At 44.1% G+C, this 23,039-nt stretch overlaps 1 long non-coding RNA gene and 1 pseudogene across 11 annotated transcripts in view; both read left to right on the forward strand.

Annotated features, from left to right (window-relative positions):
- The window catches only part of LOC125417818 (uncharacterized), a 96,227-nt gene that overhangs the window by 42,029 nt on the left and 31,159 nt on the right, over positions 1–23,039 (forward strand). The window lies entirely within an intron of this gene.
- Positions 15,548–16,177, forward strand: LOC125417816 (small ribosomal subunit protein uS11 pseudogene; annotated as a pseudogene). Its single transcript, XR_015000230.2, has 2 exons — positions 15,548–15,558; positions 15,653–16,177. The product of XR_015000230.2 is annotated as a small ribosomal subunit protein uS11 pseudogene (transcript).

Below are 23,039 nucleotides of genomic sequence, written 5' to 3' on the forward strand. Positions count from 1 at the left end.
ACTAACGGGGAAAACCCTCCCATTGGCACAGCGGGACCGAACTTTGCCCCTTAAAGGAGCAACTAATACAGTTTATTCCACTAAACCAAAGATATTTAAGTATTGCTTTAGAAGTAACATCTAGCCAGGCAGTGATGACACGGGCCTTTAATTCCAGCATTTGGAAGGCAGAAGCTGTTGGATCTCTGAGTTCAAGGCCAGCCTGGTCTATGGAGTGAGTTCCAGGACAGTCAGGGCTACACAGGAAAATCCTGTCATGAAAAAACAAAAGGAAAAGCAACATATATATTCTTCTGTACCATAATGCTAACTGTTGCTACTTTTACATGTAGATGCCTCTTAAACTCTGCCAGCCTTCTAAAGATTGGCAGATATTAGGTATTTGTAAATTTGTACATGATTTGATTGCTTAATTTTCAAAGTAGCTTTACTATTGTTGATTATGTGTTTTTTAAAAAGAATCATATCAGGTGGTAGTGGCACATGTCTTTAATCACAGCACTTCGGAGGCAGAGGCTGGCGGATCTCTGTGAGTTTGAGGCCAGCCTGGCTATAGAGTGAGTTCCAGAACAGGCTCCAAAGCTACTGAGAAACCCTGTCTCGAAAAGCAAAACAAACAAACAAATAAATACGTAAGAATCATTTCTTTTTTGTGTTTTGCCTGCATGTATGTCTGTGTATTACATTCATCCAGGCGCCCACGGAAATCAGAAGAGGGCATTGGATGCCTTGGAGTTAGACAGGTGTGACCTAAATGTGGGTGCTGGAAACTGCACCTGGGTTCTCTTAACCACTTGAGCTGTCTGTCTAGCCTCTGGGCAGTTTTTTTATAAAGCATTTTAGTTAAGTGTTGTGGATTGCCTGATGTGTTTTGTAAAGCTTGATAGCGGAACTGTCTGTTAACGTTCTACAGAAGTACGGCTTCTGTCAAGTGAACCTGAACAACATTTGTGAGGTGCTAGAACGTTACCCACAGGACAAGTAGAATGGATTCCAGGTACGCCTGATCAAAGAGCCATTTCTTTTCCACCTCAGTTGTTCAAATTAGGCCTGAGGGGTTTGTTAGCACTAGCTCCTTAACATCTGTCATTTACCGCCCCAAGGTAGAGCAAATCAGACCAACCAGGATGAATCTTGCCCTAACATCGTGGGGCGATGGAGAGCAAAACCACCAGATGGTCAATTAACAATGTCTTCAGAAAATGTTTGTTCAGAGAATGGGGATGGGGAGGTTGTCAGGCCTGAATAAAGTCAAGGTAGGCATGGTAGCACTTGCCTGTAATCCCAGCAACTGGGAAGCCCAAATATTGAGGATCGCAAGTTTGAGGCCAACGTAGGCTCAAACCAATGAGATGGAGTCGCTGTGTCAGCACTTCCAAAAGTAACTAAGAGCCAGGAAAAATGATTCTTTTGTTTTTTTCAAGACAGGGTTTCTCTGTGGCCTTGGCTGTCCTGAAACTCCCTTTGTAGACCAGATTAAACTTGGACTCTGCCTCTCAAATGCTGGGATTAAAGGAGTGGGCCACCACAGTCAGAGAAAAAGGATTCCTATTTGTGGTACCTGATATTAACTAAATAGGTTCGAGCCTTCATCACTACTGTCACTTTATTTGTCACCTGTTTTAAACATAGATACATACCACTTCAAGACTGTGGTATTAAACAGAAAGTAGGGAACCAGGACCAGTCTGGAAGTAATGAAGATATTCTAAAGAGACCCTTGCATTGAGATCTTTGTCCCTCTTCCCTGAGTGGTCTTATTTACTAAATCACCTGCTTTTCACTTTTAATTTGTCTCTTTTAATTAGCTTAGTGAGGACAAGAAGACCAGACCTGGGTTGGGGCACAAGTTATGACCCCCAAGATCAATAACAAATCTAAGGCCTTGTACAGGCCTGGTACTTATACCAGGCAAGTGATCTACCAACTGAGCTATATATCCCGAGCCCAAACCTTTTTATATTTTATTTATTCATTTCCTTTTATTTAATGACAAGGACTCACCATGTGATCCAAGCTGACCTGGAACTTAGTTATTTACTTTTCAAGACAGGGTCATACATTGTAGCCTAGCCCAAGTGTGGCCTAAAACTCACTGTGTAACCTACGCTAGCCTCCAACTTGTGGTGATCCTCCTGTCTCAACCTCAGGGGATGCTAGAATAATAGATATAAGCTACCACATCTGGCTGTGGGCCAGATTTGAAGTGACAGAACTGTCCAAATGGACAAAGAAAAAGATCTGAATGGGGCGTGATGACATACTTGGAGGTAGAGGCTGAAGAATCAGGAGTTCAAAACTAACCTTGGTTATGTTGTAAGGAGTCTTTCTCTGTCCCGCCACCCAGCTTCCAAATAATGACATGAAGATTTTTTATTAATTATGAAAGTCTGGCCTTTGCTTAGGCTTGTTTCTAACTAGCTCTTTTTTTTTCTTTTGGTTTTTCAAGAAAGGTTTCATCTGTAGCTTTGGAGCCTGTCCTGGAACTAGCTCTTGTAGACTAGGCTGGCCTTGAACTCACAGAGATCCGCCTGCCTCTGCCTCCCAAGTGCTGGGATTAAAGGTTTATGTCACCACTGCCCGGCCTAACTAGCTCTTATAACTTAAATTAACCCATTTCTATTCATATGCATGATGCTTTTACCTCTCCTCCTGCATGTCCTGCTTCCTCTGTGTCCAGCTGGCAACTCCCTCTTCCTTCTTCCCAGAGCTCTCTCTGTCCGGAAGTCCCACCTATACCCTATACTCTCCTGCCTAACCAATATCTCTTTATTCCACCAATCACAGCAATACACCATCACACAGTGTACAACTATCCCACAACACTATGTTGTGAATTCTAGTCTAGCATGATCTACATAGCAAGTTCTAGGCCAGCCAATATGTAGCATAACCCTGTCTCATCTTACAGACGTCTGTACTGATCTTACAGACGATCTGAATTTGGTTCCCAGCAACCATGTCAGGCAGCTCACAATTGCCCATAACTCCAGAGGAATCAGGCTTCCAAGGCACTCACCTGCACTCACGTGCACACATCCCTACACAGACACAGAAATCCAAAATAAAACAAGACAAGCAAATAATTCTGAACTTTACTAAATATACAGCAGAAATGCCAGATACTTTAGTAAGCACTTTGTGATTAAGGTTTTGACACAATGCATACTGTATAAAGCAGAATATTATTGGTTGCTTTGTTATGTATTAAATTTACATACATTTAACGTGCAAACTTTTGCCTAACACTTATAAAAACTTAGACATATCTTTTTTTTAGCCTCAAGATGTGTGTGTGTGGGGGCTGGAGAGATGGCTCAGAGGTTAAGAGCATTGCCTGCTCTTCCAAAGGTCCTGAGTTCAATTCCCAGCAACCACATGGTTGCTCACAACCATCTGTAATGGGGTCTGGTGCCCTCTTCTGGCCTGCAGGCATACACACAGACAGAATATTGTATACATAATAAATAAATAAATAAATAAATAAATATTTTTAAAAAAGATGTGTGTGTGTTTAGCAACAGATATATAGAATTTCAAATATACTAGAGTACCATAAATTGTTCCTTATTATCTACAGTTATAAAGAATTACTTTCAAAACTTTAAAACAATTATATAATGTTTTACTGTGGTTTTATTTATTTTTTAATTAATTAAATTTTTGGAGTCACAAAGAGTCTCCTGCCTCTGCCTTCTAAACTCTGAGATTAAAGGCACACACCACTACATCCAATTGGCTTTGATTTTTAAAATGGCACAGTTTTTACTTATGTGTCTCTGTATGCATATATCTTATGTGTGGATTGGAGGGTGCCTGTGGATGCCAGAAGAGTGGACTGGATTCCCTCGGACTGGAGTTCCAGGCAATATGGGTGCAGAGGAGCCAAGCTCTTAAGCCATCTCTTCTAGCCTCAACCTTGACTTCGAAAAGATTCAGGTCCCTAGTAATCAAGAATATGGTAGCGCAGATGTGGCAGCCCGCCTATAATGGCAGCAGTGGAAGAGTAGAGACAGAATCCCCAGAGCTAGCTAGATGAGCCAGAATTGCTGAGCTCCAGGTGCAGTGAGAAACCCTGCCTCAATGATTTTTGAGACAGTACTCATTGTGGACTGTAGCAGTGACTGGATTCAAACTCAGAGACCTTGTCTCAAAAACAAAACATTTTAAAAAAAATCAATCTTTAAGAAAATGCAAATACTCACCAGGCATGGTGGTACACACCCTTAAAATATTCCAGGACTCAGAAGCAGAGGCAGGCAGATCTCTGTGAGTTCAAGGCCAGTCTGGTCTACAGAGTGAGTTCCAGGACAGCCAGGACTACACAGAGAAACCCTGTCTTGAAAAACAGCAACAACAACAACAACAATAACAATAATAATAATAATAATAAATGGGCCAGGCAATGGTGGAAGGTACACAATATTGGATCAGGCTGAGTTTATTGATATGGGCCCACTGAATGGAGATTCTAGGTCTAATATTGAAGCTCGCTCAGTTAAAAAAAGAGCGAGCTGCGTGGTGGTGGTGTACGACTTTAATCCCAGCACTTGGGAGGCAGAGGCAGGTGGATCTCTGTGAGTTCGAGGTCAGCCTGGTCTACAGAGTGAGTTCCAGGATAGCCAGGGCTACACAGAGAAATCCTATCTCAAAACAACAACAACATAAAAAGGAAAGCATTGAATATTGTAACTTAAAAACATCTAAGAAATTGACCAGTGGGGATGGCTCAGCAAGTAAAGACCTTTGCCCTACAAGTCTGACAACATGAGTTCTGTCCCCCAAGATCCACATAGAAGTACACACATGTGATATAGGCACATACAACAGTAATAGTAAGTTATAAAGAAAGCATCTAATAGGTATAGAAACAGGAACATATGTTAACAATTTAGAGACTTGTTTTATTTTTACCTTACAAAAAAAATCTGAAATTAAATGATTTGTCAATTTTATTTAAACCAGGCTTGGTGGCTCATGTCTGTAACGCCAGTAACTGACAGACTGAGGCAGGATTGTCATGAGTTCCAAGTCAGTAAGAGCTATAGAATGAGACCCTGTCTCTAAAAGGCCATTTTTTTTTACTTAAATATTGCAAACTAAAGGACAAGTGAATGTAGTGCTGCGCTCCTGCAATCCCAGCGCTTGAGAAGCAGAGGCAGGAGGGTCAGGAGTTCAAGCTCATCTGGAATACCCACTGGGCTTAAGAACCACACATTACAAGAAACCATATTTAAAAGGAAAATAAAATCTGGAAGGATGCTATGGTGTAAGCATCATATAAAAGGCTAGGAAGTGGACTAGTGGATAGGAATCCTGGCTGTGCAAGTATGAGGCCCTGAATTCAAATACCCACACCCACATTGAAAGCTGTGCATGGCTGTGCATGAATGTACATGACTGTGCATGACTGTGCACAGATGTACATGACTATGCATGGCTGTACATGGCTATACATGGCTGTACATGGCTGTACATGGCTGTACATGGCTGTACATGGCTGTACATGGCTGTGCACGGATGTACATGACTGTACATGACTGTGCACGGATGTACATGACTGTGCACGGATGTACATGGCTGTGCATGGCTGTGCATGGCTGTACATGGCTGTGCACAGTCTCAGCTTTGGGAAGATAGAAAAACAGGTGGATCCTGGGAGCTTGCTGGATCAACCAGCCAAGCCAGAAATGTCAGTGAGGGACTCTGTCTCAAGGCAATAAGGTACAAGCAATGTCTTCCTGCAGCATCTCCATTCGTGCACATGGACTCATGTATCTGCATGCTCACATGTATATACCATGCACATATAGTACACAAACACACATTAAAAACAATTTTTTTAAAAAAACTATCATATAACATGAATTACCCGAAGGTACTTACCCAAAGGTAAATTTACAAATTAAGATTGTAAAGGTTATGTAAATTCTGTTGAAGCAGCTGCACCTCCTAGCAGATTGGCTTTAAAATGGCCTGCTTTTACCCTTAAGTAGTGTTAACTTAGCATAGTTGAGATAACAACTTTGAGTAAATTGAGTTTTTGTTTTCTTTTTTGTTTTTTTTAACAAAAGGGGAAAAAGACAATTCCAGAGGGAGAAAAGAAAGCCTCTATATTAATCCCCCGTTTATAAGAATTATCTTTTTTCATGTCACGTCTAAGATGACCAAGGCTCTTTATACGTGATGTCAACTTCAATTCCTGGAACTGTGTGATGCTCCGGCCCCATTATCCCACTGCAGAATCATCTCTCCATGAGGCCACAAGAGGCCTTTGGTTCAGGTTGCCATGCGGTTGCACCTGACTGGAAAGGTCAGGGCATTCCCATTGCTAATAAACCCCTGTGCGACAAAAGGTGCAGTGAGTCGGGCTGCACAGCCTGTCGGCAATTCCTAAGCTTTAGTGAAGGCTTCTGCTGGGATAACTTAGAGGGGCAAATAGATTAAGGAAGATAAAACCTGGAATGTTTCAGGCGACCTTTTATCTTGGGGAGCTTCCTCTGTCTTGCCTTTATTATTAAATACTCTAAAGAGTTCATTAACCAGGCTGTAGGAGTTTAATGCCCCGTCCTAATTTGTAATTTTCCCCTAATGTCTGGGGCCTGTCAGGCAGTAGATTCCATAGTAATGAGGACTTTCTCATCTGCTGAGTTAGGGTCTATATTGTTATGGTTCTTAAGAGCTTCCTCAGAACGCCTAGAAGTATAACGACATTGCACTCTTGCTGATCCTGAGTGATTTCTTGGGCTTTGCCATAATTCTTTGGAATGTTTTCAGCGCCTCACATGTTTAGGATCTCCGTAACTTTGCTAGTCCACAGTGCATTACTGTCCAGCAGAGTGATATGAAGTCCAGGAACAAGCATTTTCATCAATATGACTGCTCTTGTCCCATGCAATCCTATGGAGAATCTGACCCAGCAGGGTATGGTAGTTTATTAAATGAAGGGATGGGCTTTCAGGGAATCGATTCAAGGTCTCTGAATTGTAAGAATTACCACTTACTCCGGACACTAACACAGCAAAGCGTGTCTTAGAAGGACCAGGAAGAGACTGTCGGTGAGGAGGATGGGATGGAGCGCTCATTCTCTAGGCTCTGGAAACAGCAAGAACATGCGGAGCAGCTGAGTTCTTTCTCTGCCGGATTACCAGAGGAGGCCAGGAAACCTTTCCCCAGAGGAAACACCAGAGGGTATGCAATAAACCAGGCAGCTAGGAGACTTCTAGAACCCCCTTCCACATGGCATGTGACATGATGTATGAATCACTTGTTTGCCATGATTTTTACCCAGGATGGCCTGGCCTCCTGAGGACCTTCTGGGCCTCTCAACTTGACAGTGGGGTAGCTATGGAGACCTCACTTCATGGGCTATTTGATGCCTAGATTGCAAAGAGGGTCAAAGTCCTGTTTTTTGACCTGAACTGTGACTAAAGGATAGTTAGAGATGCCAGAGAATGGAGGAGAGAGACAGGAGAGAGGGCTGGGGGGAGGACAGGAGGGGAGGGGAGAAGACAGGGGACAGCAGCAGAATAGTGGGGAGAGGGGAACCCCAAACAAACACAGTCCTCAGCAGAAGTGAAGACCCTGGCAGCTGGTGGTGAATGGTGTCTCAACTCTCCTGAGTTCAAAATCCACCCTGAGTTTTCCCTTGGTGCCCTGCCAAGTTGCTACATATTACTGAACACCTAGACTCTTCCAACTTAAAAAACAATAGCAATGAAATAAAGCCAAGGAGGAAGAAGGGGCACTCTGAGAAGTGGACCTGTGCAAAGAGGGAGGAAGTGGAGTCAGGGAGGCAGCAATGAGGAACAGTGCTGCGTGAGACACCAGGTCAGTTTTGCGCAGTAGAGTCAGTTTTGGTTTTGATTTTGTTTTTAAGATTTTGTATTATTTTTATGTGTATAAGTGCTTTTCCCGTGTGTTTGCAAGTGCACCACATGCATGCCTGGTGTTCATGGACCTCAGAAGGTGCCAGATGCCCTGAAACTGGAGTTATACATGGTTGTGAGCCACCTTGTAGGTGCTGGGGACTGAGCCAGAGTCCTCTGCACAAGCAGCCAGTGCTCTTAACTGCTGGCCCATCTTGCTGCTCCTCCTCGTCTTTACTGAGTATGCTGGCCTTGGGAAAAAGGTGGCTCACAGCAGCTGTTGAGGAAATGTACTTAGGCTATGCAGATGGCGGCAAGTACCTTTAGTCCCAGAACGCTACAGGCAGACACCGGCAGAGATCTGTGAGTTACAGACAAGACCTCGGCTTCACCCTTAGTTCTAGACCAGGCAGGGTCACACAGTGAGACCCTTCCTTTAAAAATGCCTGCGAGCAGCGGGAAGACTCAGCCATTAAGAGCACTTGCTACTCTTGCAGAGGACCTGGGCTTAGTTCCCAGTATAGGGTAGCTCACGACTTCCTGTTACTCCAGTTCCAGGGAATTGGACTCTCTCTTCTGGCCTCAGTGGGCAGTGCTGAAGGACCCATATGTATTTGCAGCTACACACAGACATGCACACACACACACCAAAAAGAAACCATTTGAAAGGAGGAGAGTAACAAGATGCCTCAGCAGGTAAAGCGAACTGAGTTTGATCCCTGGAACCCATGTAAATGTGAAAGGAAAGAACACACTCTACACTGTGGCATGTGTGCCCTCCCCCTGTGTGACATATGTGCGCCCCCTGCAGTATATGTGCACAAAACTAAACAGATAAGTTTATAAGATTTTAAAGAAACTGCATGAGGAGGGATGCTGGAGGACACACACTTAGCCTTTTCACCAGTAACAAGTTTAAACAACTCAGTGGGATTTTTGTATATGTATGTGTGGCAGTTTGACTAAGAATGGCCCTCACAGGCTCATATATTTAAATGTTTAGGCATCAAGGAGTGGCACTATTTGGGAAGGACTCAAATAGTCCCAAGAGGTGTGGCCTTGTTGGAGGAAATATGTCACTGGGGGTGGGCTTTGAGGTTTCAAATGCCCATGCCAGGCCCAGAGTCTCTCTCTGCCTGTGAATGAAGACATAGGATGAGGAGGAGCCGTCTTAGATGATACTCCAACTCCTGTCTGCCTCCTGCCATGCTCCCCACCACAATGGGATAATGGACTAAGCCACTGAAATTGTCAGCAAGCCCCCCAATCAAATGCTTTCTTTTATAACAGTTGCCTTGGTCATGATCTCTTTACAACACAAGTAACTAAAATTGTGTGTGTGTGTGCGTGTGTGGTGTGTGCATTTTAATATGAATGTGGACTCACATATGCCATAGTACATATGTGGAAGTCAAAAGCCAATCGCTATTTAGGTCCTCACCTTCCTTCTGGTGGCGGTGGTTGCTGTGTATGGTAGGATAACCTACCCATGAGCTTCTTAGAGTTCTCCTGCCTCCGCTAACCATGTTGCTGTAGGGACACCGGGATCACAGATTCTGGTTACCATGCTTGGCTTCTGTGGGTTCTGGAGATTTGAATTCAAGTCCTCATGCTTGTGCAAAAAGTATTTTACCCACAGAGCCATCTCCCTAGCCCCTGTTTGTGGGAGTTCTCTTTTAATTTTGTAAATTAAAAGTATTTTGGGGGGGGGAAATGTCTCATATAACAAAGGTTAGCCACACATTTCCTATGTAATGGAAGGTTATCTTGAGCCTCTGATACCTCTGTCTTCACCTCCCAGTTCTGGGATTACAAACATGCAGCCCCATACCCTGTTCAATGTGGCGGTGGAGACTGAATCCAGGTCTTTGCGCATGCCACACAAGCACACCACCTACTGAACTACACTCCCAAGCTTCTCTCCCTTGGTTTAAGATGTGTGCCGGCACCACCATGATGCACATAGAGAGGTTAAAGACCACTTTCAGGAGTCTCTTCTTGCTTTCTCTCTTAATGAGGCAGAGTCTCTCTTGTTGAAATATGAACTATATAATTCAGGCTACCTGGCCTGTGATCTTTCTGATGACACACTTGTCTCTGTCTTCCGTTTCACAGTAAGAGAGATGTCATTACAGATGCGTGGCATCACATCTGACTCTTTACACATGTTCGCGAGAATAAACTCGGGCTGTCGGGCTTCCACCATTAGTACCTTTACCCACTGTAATTTTCTTTTGGAGACAGAATTTCAAGTGGTCCAGGCTTTAATCCTCCTGACACTGCCTCTTCAGTGTTCTGCTTCCAAGCCTAACTCACTTGAAGCTGTTTGGTTTTGTTTTAGATGTGATCTCACTATTCTCCTCAGGCACTTGATCAATTGATCCACATCCCCAGCCCAATATTCCATAGTTTCCAGGTTAGTTATTTTTACTATTCTTCATGTACACTGATGTATTGTTCTTGAAAATTTTGTTTTGCCGTGCCAGGGATCAAACACAGGGTCTCAGGCATGTTAGGCGAGTGCCCCATTGCTGAGCTGGATCCCCAGCCCCACAGACTATAAATTGAAATCAACCAATATAGTACCTAATCATAAAAGATCATGTTTAATCTGTAATATCTTTTTTAGAAAAGATTTTATTGCTTAGTTGTACGTGGGTTTTGCCTGAGTGTATGTTAAGTGTACTATGTATGTACAGTACATGCAGAGGCCAGAAGAGGGCTTGGGGTTTCCCATGGTTGTGAGTCACCATTAAGGTGCTGGGAACCCAACCTGAGTCCTCTGCAGGGTCAGAAAGAGCTCTTAACTGTTGAGCCATCTCTCCAGCCCTAAATCCCTAACACCTTGATTTCATTTTATAGTTTAATTGCTCATGGATAGAATTAACTTTTGCATAATCTTGCATCGCATACAATCGTGCATCTTGCAGCCTTGCTGAATTCATATACTAATGGGACTGTGATAGTTAGACTCTTCTATTGGTTTCTCTCAAGAAATAAAAAACAATAACAAACAAGCAACAGCAAAGCCCCCAAGAAAACAAAACATGAAGATGGCTGGGAGGAGGGATAAAGAAAATATAGGAGGACTTGAGGGAGTAGAAAGAACGTGTTCAAAATATATGAGGGTTTTGTTTTGTTTTGTTTTTGAGATAGTTTTTCTATGTAGCTCTGGCTGTCCTGGAACTAGCTCTGTAGACCAGGCCTCAAACTCACGGAGATCCACCTGCCTCTGCCTCCTGAGTGCTGGGATTAAAGTAGTGCACCACCATGCCTGGCTCTCAAAATATAGTGTATGAAAATGTTTAAGATAAATATAATAAAAAAGAAAATAAAAAGAATATTCTATGTACAAAATCAGAGAGAGATTTACTCCTTCCTTTCCAGTAGAGATGCCTTTCACTTCCTTTCCGTGTCTAATACCCTGGATCAATCCTCCAGTTCAGGGTTGACTGGGAGCAGTAAGAGGCCACCTCCTTGTGTGTTTCTGAGCTTTGGGGGAAGCATTGACTTTTATCACATCTGTTGCTAACTGTAGAATTTTTGGAGTTGCCTGTATCATGCTATTTTTGATGGACTGTCTCATTTGAGTTAGTAGGGACATGTAGTTGTTGCTGGCTGAGATCCTCATGAACCTTAGGGAATTAGTGCTGGGCGGTGGTGGCACAAATCTTTAATCCCAGCACTAGGGAGGCAGAGGCAGGTGAATCTCTGTGAGTTTGAGGCCAGCCTGGTCTACAAGAGCTAGTTCCAGGATGGACTCTAAAGCTAAAGAGAAACCCTGTCTCAAAACAAACAAACCATTAGGGAATTGGAAACAGTAGAGGAAGGACAAGGACTGGTATTGTAGAGGAGATTCAGCATGAGGAAGGCAGGGCTTGATGCCCAGCTCACTGCGCCAGTCAAGAATGTGTTTATAGGAGTTAAGAAAGAGGTTGGTTTAACAGGGACCTTGAGACTTGTGTGGGGCTTCAGTGGCTTTCTGAGACCCATGGTGGGACAATGTTCTTTATGAGGTAAGAGAGTCTCTGGTAGATCTGAATGATTTGGGCTGACATTAAATTGCTTTCCTAAAGTGATGCATCAATCAAGAGGGGGTGAGAAAAATGGGGGACATGCATCACTCAAAAGCAAATGGAGCCGGGCAGTGGTAGCTCATGCCTTTAATCTCAGCACTTGGGAGGCAGAGGCAGGTGGATCTCTGTGAGTTCGAGGCCAGCCTGGTTTACAAGAGCTAGTTCCGGGACAGGTTCCAAAGCTACAGAGAAACCCTGTCTCAAAAAACCAATAAATAAATAAATAAAGCAAATGGATAACATTTGTGTCAAATTGGAGTTTCTAAGGAAAACTTTTGACAGCCAGCCAAACTCAGTGCTCATGAGCGTTGGAAGGTTTCAGCGCTTAGGCAAAAGTTTAGGGGAGGTAAATAATGACAACTATGCAGGTTATAAGAGGCCAAGCTTGTCCAAGGGTGGGCACGTATCTCCTCAGAGTAAGCTGTGTTCTTCATTTCTTTCTTATAAGAATGTATATGGGGGGTGCTGGAGAGATGGCACAGAGGTTAAGAGCACTGACTACTCTTCCAAAGGTCCTGAGTTCAAATCCCAGCAACCAATTAATGCTCATAATCATCTGTAGTGAGACCAGATGCCCTCTTCTGGTCTGCAGGTGTACATGCAGATAGAACACTCATATACATAAAGTAAATAAATCTTAAAAGAAACAAACAAACAAAAATAAAAGAATGTATATTGGGCTGGGTGGTGGTGGTACACACCTTTAATTCCAGCACTTGGGAGGCAGAGGCAGGCAGATCTCAATGAGTTCGAGGACAGAGTGAGTTCCAGGACAGCCAGGGCTATTACACAGAGAAACCCTGTCTCAAAAAACCAGAGAGAGAGAGAGAGAGAGAGAGAGAGAGAGAGAGAGAGAGAGAGAGAGAGAGAGAGAGAGAGAGAATATATATATTGGAAGCTGGGTGGTGGTGACACAGGCCTTTAATCCCAGGCAGAGGTAGGTGGATCTCTGTGAGTTCAAGGCCAGAAGGCCAGCCTGGTCTACAAAGCAATTTTGAGACCCTATCTCGAAAAACAAACAAACAAAAGCAAGTATGTTGGAGGTGGAAATTATTTACCCAGCCCAGTGCCTACTCAGCAGCTAGATGTGGCCAGTGGTGAGAGCCTGCCCTGCCCCTTGGCCATAGCACAGCCAGAGCTGAGCCCACCAACCTATTGGAGGTGGGAAGATGTGTGGCAGCTGTGTGGCAGCTGTGTGGCAGCACCCAGGGTGAGGAGGTAGGATTGGTCCTGGAGAATGGTTGTGGGTTGTAGAAGACAATGCCTTCCATCGACGCTGCTGTCCCCAGCACTGTTCTTTTGAGGGAACAAGTAGGATCTTTTCATGCTGTATTAGGCCTTGCTAATGCTTTTATTTAGGATCCTCTTAGCTACTGACTCCCGAATTCATTGGCACTTGCTTAGAATGGCGGTGGAGGCCTCCAGTGAGCTCTATTTATCAACCGATAGGACTTATCCTTATTGTGAAGGCCACATGTGCTTTGTCACCTTGCTAAGGATTTTCGAGGTAGCAATGCCTAAAGTTGTGTTATGGTAACTGTCACGTGGAGACCTTTTCCCCAAGTTTTACTGTGCTTAAGATATAAGAAGAACACACTATGAGGTCAGACTCTGGAAGTTTTCTGCCTAAGCGGTACTGACTCAAGTCTCATTCTTCACCTCACGTGGGTTGTCTCCCTGCCAGCCTCCGGGCTTGTGGGGTAACCAGCAGTACCCACTTAAAATGGGCAAGTGGAGGACTCTAATGATCTTTCCTGCCCTTTGCAAAAAGGTTTCATTTCATAGCTGATATAATGCTAACCTCCAAATGTTTTAGAAAAACAACTGGAAGATGTGCCAGCACATCTTAAAGGGGCAACTATGGAAACTTAGTACAAGGACCAGGTGCAGCTTTGAGATTCTTAGAAGCTTTTGGGTTGGATAAGGCACAGATGCCATACAACAAGGTGAAGGAGGAGAAAACGTTCCCAACAGGCTATGCTTGTCAATGTAGAAAGAACTGCCAAAAGTTTGGATGAAGATAATCTCCATGGATGGAAAAGGGTTCTTCCAGGAGCAATAGGTTATTGGATGAACATCACAGTGGTAGGTGTTGACCACTTCCCTAACTGTTGTTAGCTGGCGAGGGAGACCCCCAAGTGAGGGGGTCCCTGCAGGTGTTGGACAGGGAAGTGAAGCCCTTGAAGAGAAAGGGAATGAAAACTCGGTGTGTACTGACTTTGTCAACCTGGATCAGACTTCAGGGAGTCTAATGCCATGTGGTTCATTGTCAGCAAATATAAAACCCAGTACAATTTGGGAAAAGGTTTCCAGGCAACAATCAGTCCAATTCCAGGTTCACAGTAAAGCTTAAGGTGTAATTACAGACCCGGGGCAGTGGTGGTGCATGCCTTTAATCCCAGCCCTCAGGAGGCAGAGGCAGGCAGATCTCTGTGAGTTTGAGGCCAGCCTGGGCTACAAGAACTAGTTCCAGAACAGGCTCCAAAGCTACAGAGAAACCCTGTCTCGAAAAACGAGGGGGGGGGGGAAGGTGCAACTACATAGAAATCCCTTTACAAAGTACCATGAGGGTGGGTTCAACAGCTTAAAGGCCTAGAATCTAATGTGGTCTCTGACCAATAGCATAGAGGTCAGCAGGTCACAAAGTATGTGTAACATCTCCCGTAAGGATGGTAAAGGTCTAGAGAGGGAAGAGTCTGGATTGATCATTCTGGGGAGTTTAGGTGAAGTCTGCCTCTCTAGTAAAAGGTAGGTGACCTCTGCGTCTGTGAATAGCAAAATGGGCACCAGGTCCTTAACAAAACCCATTCTCAGCTTTCTGGATGGAACGCAGGTATTTTATTTGCATCACCTCCATTGAGGAGACACCCCTGCGTGATTCACGTTCCTCCTTGTCTTAGTGCTTTTCTGTGAGCACAAGGACATCTGTGCCCCCAACACTCAAGGCCACCCAAATAATACAGGCTATTGTAATTATTGAGACTGCTGTCGTTTGTCTACCAGAACTATATGGTAAGATCCTATTGCTTAGGCACTGAGTGTTTTGATTGTGGGACTCAGAAAACGAAAAACGAAGCTGGGACTGAACTAGAAGCTTTCTCCTGCTGGCTAGCTTTCCCAGTGCTAAGAGGTGTTATTCAGGCTGTTAGGGGGATAAGTGTCACTGCGGGTCCTGTGTACATACTACACTACTGATCTGCCAGAAAAGACGTCTCTGGTGGTGCAATAGTGGCAGGGACTAATATAGGTTCAACCAATTGCTTCCTGATTGGATTTAAGTGAGGAGTTCCCACCTGGTCCTGTGAGTCCCATCAGAAGACTGTGGCTGGGGAGGACACAGGCCCCAGCAGAGGAGGGATGCTGTTTTTCTGAATGGGCATGATTCGCCTGTCAATTGTGTTTTTATGCCTGCAGATGAGTGCCGCCGTCAGCTTTAGTCAGGGAGGTTTTTGGCAGTGGGCCCTACTTACTGCAGTTTCTCAAAGTATATAAAAATAAGTGGTTTTTGAATGCTCAGCCCTACATGGCACATCTATAGCACGCCTTCCAAGGCTCAGAAAAAGTGGGCAGGAAGAGGAGGTGGAAAGAATGTAAAAGCCAGAGACGACGTTCAGGTAGGAGGCCTGGCAGCCGAGAATCGTGCGACATCCACTGGTCAGGGACATCTGCGGGGTCGGGGCCGAGGTCTGTGCGCGGTATCCGAGTCAGAGATGGCACCTCGCAAGGGGAAGGAAAAGAAGGAAGAACAAGTCATCAGCCTTGGGCCTCAAGTAGCTGAAGGAGAGAACTTATTTGGTGTCTGCCACATTTTTGCGTCCTTCAATGACACCTTTGTCCACGTAACCGATCTTTCTGGCAAGGAAACCATCTGCCGGGTGACTGGTGGAATGAAGGTAAAGGCTGACAGAGATGAGTCCTCTCCATATGCAGCCATGTTGGCTGCCCAGGATGTGGCCCAGAGGTGCAAGGAGCTGGGCATCACTGCCCTGCATATCAAACTCCGCGCCACAGGAGGAAACAGGACCAAGACCCCTGGACCTGGAGCCCAGTCAGCCCTCAGAGCTCTTGCTCGCTCAGGGATGAAGATTGGGCGGATTGAGGATGTCACTCCCATTCCCTCTGACAGCACCCGGAGGAAGGGGGGTCGCCGGGGTCGCCGTGGTCGGCGTCTGTGAACAGGACTTCTCAAATTATTTTCTGTTAATAAATTGCTTTGTATCAGAAAAAAAAAAAGAATGTAAAAGCCAGAGGAAAAGGTAGAATTGTGAAACACCACCCTCAGACAGGACATGACCATTGCTCTCTGGAACCCTCAGCAGTTATGATTACCTGCTGGAAACTTGCAATAGCTTTGCCAATTAGCAGCATATCATAGAGAAAGGAGGGGCTCAAGAGGTCCTCTTTTAGTTAGGTTCCTATTTTTGCGATAAATACCATAACCAATAGCAACATGGGGAAGAAAGGGTTTATTTCATCTTACAGATGTAGTCCATCATGAGCAGAAGTCAGGACAAGAACCCAAGGCAGGATGGGCTGGAGAGATGGCTCAGAGGTTAAGAGCATTGCCTGTTCTTCCAAAGGTCTTGAGTTCAATTCCCAGCAACCACATGGTGGCTCACAACCATCTATAATGGGGTCTGGTGCCCTCTTCTGGCCTGCAGGCATACACACAGACAGAATATTGTATCCATAATAAATAAATATTAAAAAAAAAAAAGAACCCAAGGCAGGAACCTGGGGCAGGAACTGATACAGAGGCCATGGAGGAGTGCTGTCCTGGCTTTTTTTCTCCTGCATTGCTCAGTTTGCTTTCTTACATGCCCCACAACCACCTGTCCAGGGCTGGCAGTACCCTCCCACACCAATCATTAATCAAGAAAATGCCTACAGATCAATCTTTTTTTCTCTTGCACAGAAGTCAAGATTTTATTTCTCTTATAATCAAATGTCACTAGGCATGGTGACACACACCTTTAATCCCAGCACTTGAGAGGCAAAGGCAGGTGGATCTCTGTGAGTTTGAGACCAACCTGGTCTACAGAGTGAGTTTCAGGACAGCAAGAGCTACACAGAAAAGCCCTGTCTTGAAAAAAACCAAAAAAAAATATATAATCAAATGTCTACATTGATGAACTAATCTTTTGTTTTTAAATTGTGTTATAATCACACCATTCCCACTTCCCTTTTCTACCTCTAACCCATCCCATATACTCCCCACCTTGCCTCTCTCAAATTCATGAGCTCTTTAAAAATGGTGTTATTATTGTTGGAGGAATGGTGGTCGTGGTGGTGTGTGTGTGTATTCCTAAATATATAAATACAGTCTAATAAAGTCTACTATATATAGTACATAAGGACATATAAAAATATTCTAATATATGTGTATATTATATGCAAAGTATATATTATATAGGATATATTTAGGGTAATCAATTGGGGACTTCACCTTTCCATGTGAAGTTGTCATTAGTGTTGTCATTTTGTCATTGTTCTGTTCTTTTTGTTGTTTTTTTTTTTCGAGACAGGGTTTCTCTGTAGCTTTGGTGCCTGTCCTGGAACTCACTCTGTAGACCAAGCTGGCCTCGAACTCACAGAGATCCTCCTGCCTCTGCCTCCCGAGTGCTGCAGCCTGACTGTTCTTTTCTTATTTAGGCTGCCATGTTGATGAGACTTCATGTGTGTAGCTTCTCTGACATTTCTAGGAGAGACAGTCTCACAGCAAATTTCCTGGTCCTCTGGTTCTTACACAGCCCCCTCTTCTGAAATGATCCCTGAGCCTTTGGTGCGGGAGCGGTGGTGTAGATGTACCGGTTGGGCCTGAGCTCCCCATAGTCACATGTTTTCTGCATTTCGATTGGTTTGGGTTTTCTCTGTTTGCTTTTGTTACCAGATGTTTCTTTGGTGAGGGGTGCGACCTATGCTTTTCTGCAGGAATAAGGATAAATACTTAGAATGGAGCTGGGAATTATGCTGGCTTAGTGGAGGGGCAGTCATAGTTTAATCTCTAAAATCTACAACTTGGAGCCCTGGGTATCTGGCTAGGTTTCCAGTATCAAGCATGGCTTTTGTCTTGTCAAGAGAGCCATAAGTCCAACTAGAGAGCTGTTGGCCACTGCCAAGGGATGCATGCCACTGGTGTACCCCTTAAGGTTGTCATTCTCTGTTTGCTCTGGTTCATAGACATCAGAGCTGGCTAGGACCGTTGACTACTTCCCTCCTTTGGAAGCTTGCATGGTGCCTTCTGGTACCATGCAAGCTAGTCCTCAAGGAGGAGGTTTTCAGGTCAGATCGACTCAGGTTCTCTGGGTCCAATGTTTTGAGATGCATGGTGTCTTCAGCAATAGGTACCTTACCTTCCACCTCTGGGAGGTGACCGAGGGCAGCAGCAATCACCTGTATAGTTTTGGGAGTCTCTTGCGCAGCTCTGACCATCAACTCAAAGGAGACTTTTCATTGTTAAGTAGTCTATGGATCTTGGGATGAGCATTGTTAGCAGAAATGGACATTTTTCATTTAAACTACTTTTTTGATTTAATATATAGATATATTTCATTTAATTTATATTTCATTTAATATATATATATACATAGAGAATTGGATTGTTAATATGTATTAACTAAATAGTTAATATTTTGATTCCTTATGACTTTTCTAGACATCCTTAATGTTACTTCACACTCCTCCATCCTTTTTCTATATTCATCTCCCTTCCTATGTGTAATTACAATTTTCCATTTCTCCATTTAGATCATTGTACTCTGTTACTCCCCTCTCCGTTGCTCCCCCTGGCCCCCATACTCTCCCTTTACTTCCTGGTTTCTGCACTTAATCCAGGTTATAAGTGCACATCTGAAGATGGGGAGCTAAGAACCACAGGTGGGAGAAAACACGCAGTGTTTGTCTTTCTGGGTCTGGGTCACGTCACTCACTGTGATCTTTTCTGGTTTCATATATTTATCTGTAAGATCTTTATTTCATTTTGATTACAGCTGAATAATATTCATAGTTTATATGTACCACATTTTTATTATCCATTAATCAGTTGAAAGATATTTAGGTTATGCCAGACAGTGTTGGTACACACCTTCAACCTCAGCACTCAGCAGGCAGAGGCAGGTGAATCTCTGTGAGTTTGAGGTCAGCCTGGTCTATAGAGTGAGTTCCAGAACAGCCAAGGCTGTTACAGAGAAACCAAGTCTTGAAAAACCAAAAATGATTAAGTAAATAAATCTAGAAAGAAAGAAAGAAAGAAAGAGGGAAAGAGAGGAGAGAGAGAGAGAGAGAGAGAGAGAGAGAGAGAGAGAGAGAAAGGGGAATTTTTCCTGGAATCTCATGCTGGGAAAAGGACCCCAAAGATAGACGTGGTGTTCCTGGTTCTCTTTATCCCTCTTCCCACATTGAATAAATCCTTTTATCTGCTTTCAAATCACTTTAATTTGGCTCTTCCTTTTTTATTTCATTCAGGACATTTTCTTGATAATTTGGCTCTTCTAATTGACTTATTGAGGCCAGGTGGCAAGACCCGATTTAGGGCATAAGCTGTGACCTGCAGGTTTGATAGTACATGAGCTGTCCTTTCTTCACAGGAAAGGATACGGTGGGGATCACCTGTACCCCCGCTCTTCACTGCTTTGGTGAGCTGCTCTTCTGTTTCAGAGCCTTAGAGAGATTCACAAACACAGCCTTGGCGCTTGATCAGGGCTTTTTTCCCCTCAGAACTCCAGTTCAACACAGATCTTGCCAGACATACCCAGACAGGCCCCCTTGTCTGCTTTCTTCTCTGCATCCCTCCCCCCAATGCTTCAGCACTTTCTGATCCCAATTTGCATGCTAGTCTAGGTCATTCACACCTACCAGCCTCTACTACCTCACAAAGATTGGAAGCCCCCCCCCCCCCCCCCGAGGCTCAGCAAAGCTGTTAACACCCATTCTTTCCCAATGTCCCCAAAGAAATGACTTCTTATCTGGCAGCGAACTGGGCATCAAACCCCACTTCTTTTATTCCCAGTCCTTTCAGTAATGTCGAGAATAGAGAATATGCAATGAGAATAATTGTCTTCCAGTCCCTAATGTTCATGGGAACTCCAGCAAGTAATTAGCAAATGGCCCTAATGACTCAAGTGAGCCAGTCCATTAGGGACTGATTGCATTCATTCATACTTTCTTTCTCAGACAGTAGTTATTGCGGCATCTTTGCTTCCATGATAGGCATACTGAAGTTCATCTACCCTCGTGTCCCACAGCCTCACTAGACCAACTGTGAGAGGATCTTTTTTTTATATTTCTTTTTTAAAAAAATATAATTTTATTTTCAAAAAAGACAAATGTTTGCTGGACCTCCAGACCGGGGACTCGAACTCGGGCCCCTGCAGTGGAGTACGCAGTGCTTTACCGCTCAGCCATGGGGGCTGCAGTTGTGAGAGGATCTTTTATTCCTTGTTTAAGCCTCTTTCCCATGCAAGACATGGTGGCACACACCGTTAATCCAGCACTTCAGAGGCAGAGGCAGACAGATCGCTGTGAATTCAAAGCCAGCTTGGTTTAAATAACAAGTTTCAGGCCAGCCAGAGTAACAGACAAAAATCTTTCCTGAGGCCTCCATGTGCATGCTGAATCAGGAATTTCTCTTCTTTATTGAAGGTCAGACCTGAAGGGTATCTTTTGTTTCTTGAACCTCACTCTAACTCTAACAGACCAGGCCCTCATGAGTTTCAAGATTTTTTTTTTAATTTGTGTGTATGTGGGGTGTGTGTGTGTGTGTGTAACAACTTTTGGGAGTTAGTTCTCTGGTTCCATTGTCGATTCTGTAGATCCAAACTCGGTAGTCAAACTTGAATAGCAAGGTTTTTTTTTTTAACCCCAGTGTGTGTACATGTGTATATATGTGTGAGTGCATGTTAATGCATGTTAGTGCATGTTCTTGGGGGGGTATATGCATGTCACAGTGCATTATGAAGGTCAGAAGAACAGCCTTCGGATGTTGGTCCTCTCTTTCCTATGTTATTTGAGATGTCATGTCTTCACCTTTATTGACCAGGTGAAATTGAATTTCTGGAGATTTCTCTGTCTTCATCCCCCTGTAGGGACACACAGGGATTCCAAATAGATTTTCTACAGTGCCCTACTTTTACATGTGTCCTGAGGATCTGGCCTTAGGTTGGTAGACTTGTGTGGTGAGTGCGTATACTTCCTGAGCCATCTTTCCAGCCCAGGAGGGAATTTTTAATGCATATTCTACTTCACACTCTTGCCCAACACCTTGCCAGCTGTAAAAAAAAAAATTGCAAGAGGGCTGGAGAGATGGCTCAGAGGTTAAGAGCACTGATTATTCTTCCAGAGGTCCTGAGTTCAATTCCCAGCACCCACATGGTGTATCACAACCATCTGTAATGAGATCTGGTGCCCTCTTCAGGTCTGTGGGCATATGTGCAGGCAGAACACTGTATACATAATAAATAACATCTTTTTAAAAAGGGGGGAGAAACTACAAGATTGCTGGGCAGTGGTGGTGTACACCTTTAATCCCAGCAGTTGGGAGGCAGAGGCAGGCGGATCTCTGTGAGTTTGAAGCCAACCTGGGCTACAAGAGCTAGTTCCAGGACAGGCTACAAAGCTACAGAGAAACCTTGTCTCGAAAAAGAAAACTAAACAAAACAGAAAAAAGAAATTGCAGGATAACACCCCTATTTCTTTATTATTTCCACCTTTTCTCCCCAATTAGAGACTAATGTGCAGGATGGCATCCACATATCCCTTTCTTGAGGCCCGTTTCCTGCAGGAAGACAGCTCTGCCTCAGTTGCATGTCTTGCCAGCCATAGTGGGAATTATGTAGCTACCACCACAATTTTCTCACACTCCTGGCCCGTCTGTGTTATTCTCAGGGGCTGCAGTATATTCTTTATTCACCAGCTGAATCCAGGTCATCATCACATTTATGTGGTAGGCCACATTGACCAGGGAGGAAGATGGTCACCCAAGACTCTTTGTGGACTCTCCGCTCATTTCTGGTTCAGTCATGTTCCTGTTCTATTTGGTCACATTTTGTGATATTTCTGGATAGATGTAAAAGAAATGCCTTTTTACCCCAAATAGGGAAGGAGCTGACAGACCAAAGATAGACTGTCAAGTCCAGCTTGGTGACTAAATAGGTTTTAGCAAGTCCTTCCAAGAGTGTGGATGACTTAGGAACAACTACACCACTAAAACGGCCCACTACGCCATCAATTTTCACCTCTCAGTGCATTAGCGTTTCTAGGAGTACTTGTAGCTGGGGCAGGAGGGAGAGAGCTGAAACTGGAGTCCCAGGGAAGGGTTTTTTTTTCAATTTTATGATTTATTTATCTTTTATTTTATGTGCATTGGTGTGAAGGTGTCAGGTCCCCTGGAACTGGATTTTCAGACAGCTGTGAGCTGCCATGTGGGTGCTGGGAATTGAACCCAGGTCCTCTGGAAGAGCAGTCAGTGCTCTTAACCGCTGAGCCATTTCTCCAGCCCCCCAGGGAAGGGTCCTATGAACAACTTCTATCCCTCCCTCTCCCCCATCTTTCCCTCAAAAGGGAATATTACTGCACACCTAGTGTTTTTGTTTTGTTTTGTTGGTTTTTTTGTCTTTTGGTTTTTTTGTTTGTTTGTTTGTTTGAGACAGGGTTTCTCTATGAAACAGTCCTGGCTATCCTGGAACTCACTCTGTAGATCAAGTTGGCCTCAAACTCACAGAGATTCCACCTGCCTCTGCCTCCTGAGTGCTGAGATTAAAGGAAGGCATGCACCACCATCACCCAGTAAGACCTAGTTATTTGTTGTATAATTCTGTTTACTTCATTGGGCAAGATCTCCTGTAGTTTGCTATAGCTTTTCTGCTTTATAATGGCGATTGTTATGCCAAACTCAGTGGAAGCAGCTTTATTACTTGCCCCTGTTCTAATCTTATTCATTCTGTATCATTTGCTTGAGTAGCAGCTCTCTCTATATATAAATAAGATTTTGTTTTGTTTTGAGGCAAGATCTCACTATGTAGCCCTAGCTGGCCTGAAACTTGCTATGTAGATCAGACTGGCTTAGAACATATGATGCTCCTACTTCTACCTTCCAAGT

The sequence above is a fragment of the Myodes glareolus genome, chromosome X (genome assembly GCF_982192425.1).
Source record: "Myodes glareolus chromosome X, mMyoGla1.1, whole genome shotgun sequence".
NCBI lineage: Eukaryota > Metazoa > Chordata > Mammalia > Rodentia > Cricetidae > Myodes > Myodes glareolus.